Genomic DNA, 9,453 nt, shown 5'->3' with positions numbered 1-9,453 from the left:
GATCCCTGGACAGGGAGAAGTGTCTGGGGAATCTGCTGCCCCCGCGACCCGAATATATATATATATATATATATAGAGAGAGAGAGAGAGAGAGAGAGAGAGAGAGAGAGAGATTTTAAATCATGTGACACAGATCACACAGTGGGAAACTCCATGCTGCTGCTGATGTCACTTCTGTTTGCATCAGTTGCAACTAAATATAAATTTCATTCTTATGCAAGCCACATCAACTGATTTCAGGATATTTATGTGCCTACTATTCTGCCTACTATGGTATACAAAATGAAATAGCATATCAGGTTAAGAGAATGATGTCTGAACGTTTTCCGAATGTCACAATAACGTTATTTGTATAACGTTGCCTTTCAGTTGGTTGGAATGTTATCAAGAATATTTCCACAATGCTTGTTTGTGTCTAACAGGGTATGTTGTCGGAGCAATTTAATCACTATTACAGCAGATTTTTTTCAAACCATCACAGGAATGTTATTGTTGGACCCTGGGTAATGTTGTCTGTTAGCTTTCTCAGCCTCACAGTTGCACTGTAGTATAACATTCATGTGTCTCTAAGCCATTCCTCTACCTATTCCGTATGCTCCAGCTACATCTCTCAACACAATCCCACACTTTCACTCCGGCGCACATTTAATGAGCGTATGCTGTAAAAATCCCTTTTTTTTGCTTCGCGTTGCTTATAGAAGCAAATACATGTGCATTTTTTTTCCATTACTTTTGCATTCATATTCAGATCAGAATTCGTTTGTTCGCCTATTGATGCTCTCGCGTTCTTCCCTTCCATGTCGATTATCCATCTTTCTTTTTTTCCTCTTCCCTGACATTTCTGTTTGAAGCTGGCTCTGTTTTCTCTCCGCTGTGCGATCAAGCTGCTGTCTGGTCACTGACCTTGAAACGTTAAGAGGCAACCGCACTGGGAGACGAGTGGCACGTGACAAATGCATGGATTTAGGATGGTAATTGTGTATGTCTGGGAGTATCCCCCCCCTCACACACACACACACACACACACACACACACACACACACACACACACACACATACATATGCATGCACGTGGGCGTTTTAAAGTTGTTGCCTGGGTAAATAGTTGATTCAGTTTGTAACCCTGTCTTGTGACTGTGTTCTGATTCATTACAGCAGCGTCGGCGAAATCAGCCTCTCTGATGATGAGATGCATCTGCTTAACATAGTGCTAGTGTGCATGTGTGGGAGGGAGCCATGAGCTTTTTTCTCCATCTCACTTGTTCATTTTCTCTCTAAAAACACACTGTGTTTGAGCGTCGTCCGTTGCCGTTCTATGAGTTTACACCAGGAATGTGTTTTTGTGTCAATCCCTTATCGGTACAATCGCTCAGCGCTTACATCTCTTTCGACCCTCTCTATCCATATGATATCGCTCATTCCTACTCAGCCTCTTAATCCTCTTAGGCAGGACGGTGCAAAAGTCGGTTTCTAAGAATACACAGTACACGCGTCAGACGTGACCCGCGGCCCTGTATCCATGAGAGAGTCCTACACACTCCTACAAGTTTCCAATGGCAACCAGTGTTGCAGTCTCCTTAGCATGAAGAAGGGGTTGTTATTCATCGCCGCAGCACGTCCTTGAACATCCCTGTGGCTGAAGCTACATGGTACATAACTCAACCTACATGCTACATGCGACTGAAAGAGCATAGTAAGTGTCTTGGAGGTTGCCAGATATGGAGAATTGTTTTTGTTGAAAAAAGTATAGACACACTTACCTTTAATACTGTAAAAAAAATTCATAAATCAGGCATAGAAAATGCAGACTGTGGAATAAAAAAGGACCTATTATTGATTATTCAACCTATTATTTTATTATTATTATATATTAAAATCGAGGTCCTGAAATCATGCACATAGGGTATATTAACACACTATTCAAACACACAATTTGCAAATTCTTTTTATTTATTATAATAAAATATATCATATTTTATAAATAAAATGATTTATTTATACATATATGTATTTATTATTTATTTATTAATTAGTTGAATACATTTTGTTCATTATGTTTTTATTCAATTGATTTGACCTATTGTTTAAATAAATAATTGCAATTTTCACTTAAATGCTATTTTTGTGTTTTATGTGAAGGTTATGTAAAGATGCAAGCATGGAGTGAAAGGCAAAAAGGCACCATACTTCTTGATACTGTACTTAATATCAATACCGTTGTGCAACTGTTTTATTATTAATTTTAGTACTAATCCCTGAATGTAACCCAGAGCACCTCAGCAGTAAATGCATCTGGACGAAATGGAGTGAATCGATGGAGACGATTACAATCAGCCAGACACTGAGGTCTCTTCAGAGAGACTGGATGGATGACTGATGGAGGAGGAGACAGCTGTGCTAAGAGAAGCTCAGAATAGCAGCAGAACCAAGAGTAAAGCTTTCCCAGGTCTTTATTGTCCCATTGTGTGTGTTTAGAGAAAAAGGAGCCATGGTTTTAGTTCCCATGAAGATGAGGAATTTTGTACAATTACTGTTACATTAGAACTTTTTTTTATAGAAACAAGCTTACACTGTTTAAAATGGTTGCATTCATGGCATGCTCTTGAAATGTTAATGTTGTAGCATACCCCAAAATGTCATTAGCTAGCATACACAATGACAGCAAGGCCATGTTCTAATTTCTTTATTAAGATTGAAATGCTATCCTTTCGATATACAGTGGAACCTCGATACTCGTGACCTTGACACTCGCGACCTCGCTAATTCGTGACTTTTCATTTGGAACCGGACTGAGAGTATCTAGCGAAAAAATCTGATAGTTCGTGAGAAGTGGCGCGAAAGTTTATTTCAACAGGTTTGTAGAGTTTGTACTAATAAATGACATTAAAATGTTTGGAAAACTATTTTATTACTGTATTATTTATTTAAAGTAGTAAATAAAATATTTATGACAAGTAATTCACAATTCTGTTACATTTACACTACAGTACATGTACAATTCCCCTTGAAAAAGGAACCATCGAAAGGAGAGTCAAAACCTCGCGAGGGGTCATAGAACGTAACTCCCACGAGTATCGAGGTTGCGCTGTATATGTATCCTTTTCGAAGTGACTTAATCAGAAATTACAGTATCAATAAAAAATAAATGAAAAAAAAAAAAAAAAAGAGAGAACTTACTTCTTCCCCTAATCTTTGACATTCTGTTCTTGTGCTAGCACAACCTAAAGGGTTCTTTTATAAATGAGTGCAGGTTCAGTGCTTGTTTAAGGGCTTGCTGAAGACGTAGGTCTTCATTCTTTACTCAGACACAACTATTGACTCAGCGATTCTGAATGGAGGGGAGTCAACACTCTTGATATATGTTTTCCTTGTGTCCTAAGGGACAATGGGTCAATTTGAGCAATGTTTGGGTCTTAACCCTTTCTGACCGCACACTGATGCACCAGTTCCCTGTCACGATGGAAATCAACCTACTAGATATTTTCAGTCAGAATAAAAAAATGAATTATATTTATTTCTATCATGTCTATTATTATTATAAACATTTTAAATACAACACATTTTAAATACAACACCAGAGCAGGACATCAAAAATAAATTTAACGCAGAACACTCCCAAATAATTTTTTTGCTAATAACATCATGGGGATACGTGTGGACACGTTCATTTTTGTCAGTGTTTTTAATCAGATGCGTGAAGGAAACACAGCATGTGAACGCATCATGGTGAGCTGCTCGGAGCTTTTCAATCACTGAATGTCAAGTAGCATTATGTGAAGCATCGAGAACATTCAGACCGTCCACTCAATCATTCACGAGGCTTCATGAGTTTTACCGAATGCCCTTAAGATCATATCACAAATTTAGCCACTTTGATTCCAGTCACAAGTCACAAGGAGGCCACTAATTACCGATAGCTTTAGCAAAAAAAAGTTAGCTTACTGGGTTTACATTACAAAACATTAAAGGAGCAGTTTGTAATATGTAGAAAACTCGTCTGTTTTTCAGATGACTTACAATTGCAATAAAAGCACTGACAAGGCCTCTCTGTCCTCCACCTGACCCCACTTCTTCGGTTTAATCGACTTACTCAAGTTACTCTTTAAGGAAAAAAGAATGGGCAATTTTCCAGATTAAGGCAGAGATTATGTCAGGGCCCGAAAATGAAAGAAGTCTGAAATAAAGAGGTACTGTGTTGGAAAAATTTTCCTTTTTTTGGAAAACGGAAAAACTTTGCTTTTTTTTAAAAATGGTACTGTTATTAGCAATAGTAATTACCGGCAATTCCATTTAAATGACATCATTTTAAATTATTTTGAAAGACTTTTTATAATTTCATTATTTAATTCATCAATGTTGTTAAATTAAATTTTATATTATTGGACATTTCATATAATGGACATCAACCCAAAGCAAAGTTTTGCATTATTATATCAATTTTAGCATCATAAATGTATCCCGTATATTTTTTAGAACTAATAAGGGGCCCAGTGGCGACAGTGGCAAGGAAAAAAATAAACACTGAAATGGTATGATGAAGAAACCTTAAAAGGAACCAGGCTCAATAGGGAACCCATTCTCATCTGGTGGCTCCGAATGTCCATTCATTACAGTTCCATCATTGTTAAGGTTATAAACTTCACCGATTTGCCATTTGAATGCCAGACTGTTCATGGAAAGTGTAGTCCTAAGCCAATGTAGCAGACTGTTTATATGAATTACAGTCCAAATCCATCTTCATGGTTCTTGAGTTGAACCTTCCACAGTAACCTCATGGATCTTTTGGCTGTTTAAGTGGAGCAATCGTCAGCTGCAGTGAGTGGTTTCAGGTATGATGTCAGGATGAATCAGGCAGGTTTAGAAAGAAGAAAGAGACTTTCATATAAATCTGTACAAAAGATCTATATAGAGTGTATAGGTAGAGTCATCAGAGGAATAAAAAATGTTATTTTATTGAATTCACTAATAGTAGTGTACATATAATTCATATTTAAAAAACATTTGCATTTAGTCTTGCTGCACAAACAAATCGCAGCTTCGGAAAGCAGTAGCTCAGTGGTTAAGGCATTGGTCACAAATCAATTCTGCTTTGCAAATGAATTGTCTGGAAATCATACAGCATTGTGAAGGTTCTACACACATTTCAAGAATCTTTAGATCATTTAAAGGCATTGGAAATCCATTCAGGAAAAAAATATATAGAAGGGAGGCTGGAAAAAAGCGCAAATGTGCGATATCTGATATTTTTAACAAACTATTTTATTTGGTTCAAAATATTTTTTGATAATCAAGTGACTGTTCAGTGGAATGTCAGTACTGATCACAGGGCCGAGTTTTGCCTCGGTGTAGTCGTTGATTAGCATTCTAAACAATTACTTAGCATTATTCGTTTCATTATTAATTTATTGAATTAATTAGCATTATTTTCTTTTTATTTCTAGGTATGTGTAAAGGCATTTTAATTATAATTATAAACCAATGGGCTCTTCTTCAAGTGTCTTCATTATTAGAAATGATTATATTACTGTAATTATTGAAAAAAAAAGGATGAAAAAACTTTTTTTTCTTTCCATGATTTTTAGGATATTTGGATGATGTTCATGTAAACGAATGAATAAATGAATGAATCAACTACTTAAAAAATATAGGTAGATCATAACCTTCAATGAACGAGTGGATGTTTCAGGATGTAGTGTTAAATTCACACACACACACACACACACACACACACACACACACACACACACGTAATTTTCATTGATTATTTTTCAAAGTAAAGTGTAGGGTGAAAGTGCTAACAATTTTCCAGGTTTAATTGTTTAAATTCATCTGGAGCCTGCACTTAATCTGTTTAAAACATCTTTTTACTTTTACTTTTACCTACAGCATTTGTAAATGTAACACAAATTCCACCCTAATCGATGAGTCACTAATTTCAAGAAGTGTGTAGATTTATTCAAAGGTTGTTGAAAAGCACTCTGGGCTATCAGGCAGTCTGTTAGTGCAAAGTAGTGCATTTTGTTATTATGAAAGAAACCAATGCCATTTCACAAATTGTCAAGAAAATGGCTTTCTCAACAGAGTGTAGTAGAAAAAGTGAATACAGCATGCCACAAAAGAGGTTTGTGTGACTGTAACAAGTGAGAGTGTAATTAGTCCTATTACTGTATTCTTGCCTTTCTGTGGCCGGGAGAAGTTTTTAACAAAACCACTCAAGGTTAAGAATTAGCTGAAGCTCAGAAGCAATGAATGTTAAAATTGAAAGAATAAGAAGAGCCTAATATGTTGACCCATCTGTAATCAGGGATTAGAACCAGTATGATCAGTAGCCAGATGAAACCAATCTCTAAGTTATATCTGAAAAGTACACTAAAGTATAGTATAATATAGTATATTATAGTATAGTATAGTATAGTATAGTATAGTATAGTATAGTATAGTATAGTATAGTATAGTATATTGTAGTATAGTATATTGTAGTATAGTATATTGTAGTATAGTATATTGTAGTATAGTATAGTGTAGTATAGTGTAGTGTAGTGTATTTTAGTGTAGCATAGTGTAGTATAGTATATTGTAGTATAGTGTAGTGTAGTGTATTATAATGTAGTATAGTATAGTATATTGTAGTATGGTATAGTGTAGTATAGTATAGTATATTGTAGTGTAGTGTATTATAGTGAAGTATAGTATAGTATATTGTAGTATAGTATAGTGTAGTATAGTATAGTATATTGTAGTGTAGTGTATTATAGTGAAGTATAGTATAGTATATTGTAGTATAGTATAGTGTAGTGTAGTGTATTTTAGTGTAGCATAGTGTAGTATAGTATATTGTAGTATAGTGTAGTGTAGTGTATTATAATGTAGTATAGTATAGTATATTGTAGTATAGTATAGTGTAGTATAGTATAGTATATTGTAGTGTAGTGTATTATAGTGAAGTATAGTATAGTATATTGTAGTATAGTATAGTGTAGTGTAGTGTATTTTAGTGTAGCATAGTGTAGTATAGTATATTGTAGTATAGTGTAGTGTAGTGTATTATAATGTAGTATAGTATAGTATATTGTAGTATAGTATAGTGTAGTATAGTATAGTATATTGTAGTGTAGTGTATTATAGTGTAGTATAGTATAGTATATTGTAGTATAGTATAGTATAGTATATTGTAGTATAGTGTAGTGTAGTGTATTATAGTGTAGTATAGTATAGTATATTGTAGTATAGTATAGTATAGTATATTGTAGTGTAGTGTATATTAGTATAGTATAGTATATTGTAGTATAGTATAGTGTAGTGTAGTGTATTTTAGTGTAGCATAGTGTAGTATAGTATATTATAGTGTAGTGTAGTGTATTATAATGTAGTATAGTATAGTATATTGTAGTATAGTATAGTGTAGTATAGTATATTGTAGTGTAGTGTATTATAGTGAAGTATAGTATAGTATATTGTAGTATAGTATAGTGTAGTGTAGTGTATTTTAGTGTAGCATAGTGTAGTATAGTATATTGTAGTATAGTGTAGTGTAGTGTATTATAATGTAGTATAGTATAGTATATTGTAGTATAGTATAGTGTAGTATAGTATAGTATATTGTAGTGTAGTGTATTATAGTGTAGTATAGTATAGTATATTGTAGTATAGTATAGTGTAGTATAGTATAGTATATTGTAGTATAGTATAGTATATTGTAGTATAGTATAGTATAGTGTGGTGTAGTGTATTTTAGTGTAGCATAGTGTAGTATAGTATATTGTAGTATAGTATAGTGTAGTATAGTGTAGTGTATTATAGTGTAGTATATTATAGTATATTGTAGTATAGTATAGTGTAGTATAGTATAGTATATTGTAGTGTAGTGTATTATAGTGTAGTATAGTATAGTACATTGTAGTATAGTATAGTATAGTATAGTATAGTATAGTATAGTATAGTATAGTATAGTATAGTGTAGTATAGTGTATTATAGTGTAGTATAGTATAGTATATTGTAGTATAGTATAGTATATTGCAGTATAGTGTAGTGTAGTATAGTGTAGTATAGTATAGTATATTGTAGTATAGTATAATGTAGTATAGTATAGTACATTGCAGTATAGTGTAGTGTAGTATAGTGTAGTATAGTATAGTATATTGTAGTATAGTATAATGTAGTATAGTATAGTATATTGCAGTATAGTGTAGTGTAGTGTAGTATAGTGTAGTATAGTATAGTATATTGTAGTATAGTATAATGTAGTATAGTATAGTATATTGCAGTATAGTGTAGTGTAGTGTAGTATAGTGTAGTATAGTATAGTATATTGTAGTATAGTATAATGTAGTATAGTATAGTATATTGCAGTATAGTGTAGTGTAGTGTAGTATAGTGTAGTATAGTATATTGTAGTATAGTATAGTGTAGTATAGTATAGTATATTGTAGTGTAGTATACTGTATTATAGTATAGTATAGTATATTGTAGTATAGTATAGTATATTGTAGTACGGTATAATGTAGTATAGTATAGTGTAGTATATTATAGTGTAGTGTGGTGTATTATAGTGTAGTGTAGTGTATTATAGTATAGTATAGTATAGTATAGTATAGTATAGTATAGTATAGTATAGTGTAGTATAGTATAGTATAGTATAGGATAGGATAGTATATTGTAGTACAGTATAGTGTAGTTTAGTATAGTGTAGTGTGGTATAGTGTGGTGTAATATAGTATAGTATAGTATAGTATAGTATAGTATAGTATAGTATAGTGTAGTGTAGTGTAGTGCAGTATTTCATTGGCCCAGTACTTGTACCCTTCACATTGACCAAATCTAAATCTAATCTAACGAGTACTTTAATAGTAGTAGTTTACAGAGTAACATAATGGGGATGCAAATGCTTATGCTCACATAAATTGTAGTGTAGTACAGTGTAGTGTAGTACAGTGTAGTGTAGTGTAGTGTAGTGTAGTACAGTGTAGTGTAGTGTAGTACAGTGTAGTGTAGTGTAGTGTAGTGTAGTGTAGTGTAGTGTAGTGTAGTACAGTGTAGTGTAGTGTAGTGTAGTACAGTGTAGTGTAGTACAGTGTAGTGTAGTACAGTGTAGTGTAGTGTGGTGTAGTACAGTGTAGTGTGGTGTAGTACAGTGTAGTGTATTGTAGTGTAGTGTAGTGTAGTGTAGTACAGTGTAGTGTAGTGTAGTACAGTGTAGTGTAGTACAGTGTAGTGTAGTGTGGTGTAGTACAGTGTAGTGTAGTGTAGTACAGTGTAGTGTAGTGTGGTGTAGTACAGTGTAGTGTGGTGTAGTACAGTGTAGTGTATTGTAGTGTAGTGTAGTGTAGTGTAGTGTAGTACAGTGTAGTGTAGTGTAGTACAGTGTAGTGTAGTACAGTGTAGTGTAGTGTGGTGTAGTACAGTGTAGTGTAGTGTAGTACAGTGTAGTGTGGTGTAGTACAGTGTAGTGTAGT

The sequence above is a fragment of the Silurus aristotelis genome, assembly GCF_946808225.1.
Source record: "Silurus aristotelis genome assembly, chromosome: 6".
Classification (NCBI taxonomy): Eukaryota; Metazoa; Chordata; class Actinopteri; order Siluriformes; family Siluridae; genus Silurus; species Silurus aristotelis.
This window is presented reverse-complemented; position numbering follows the sequence as displayed.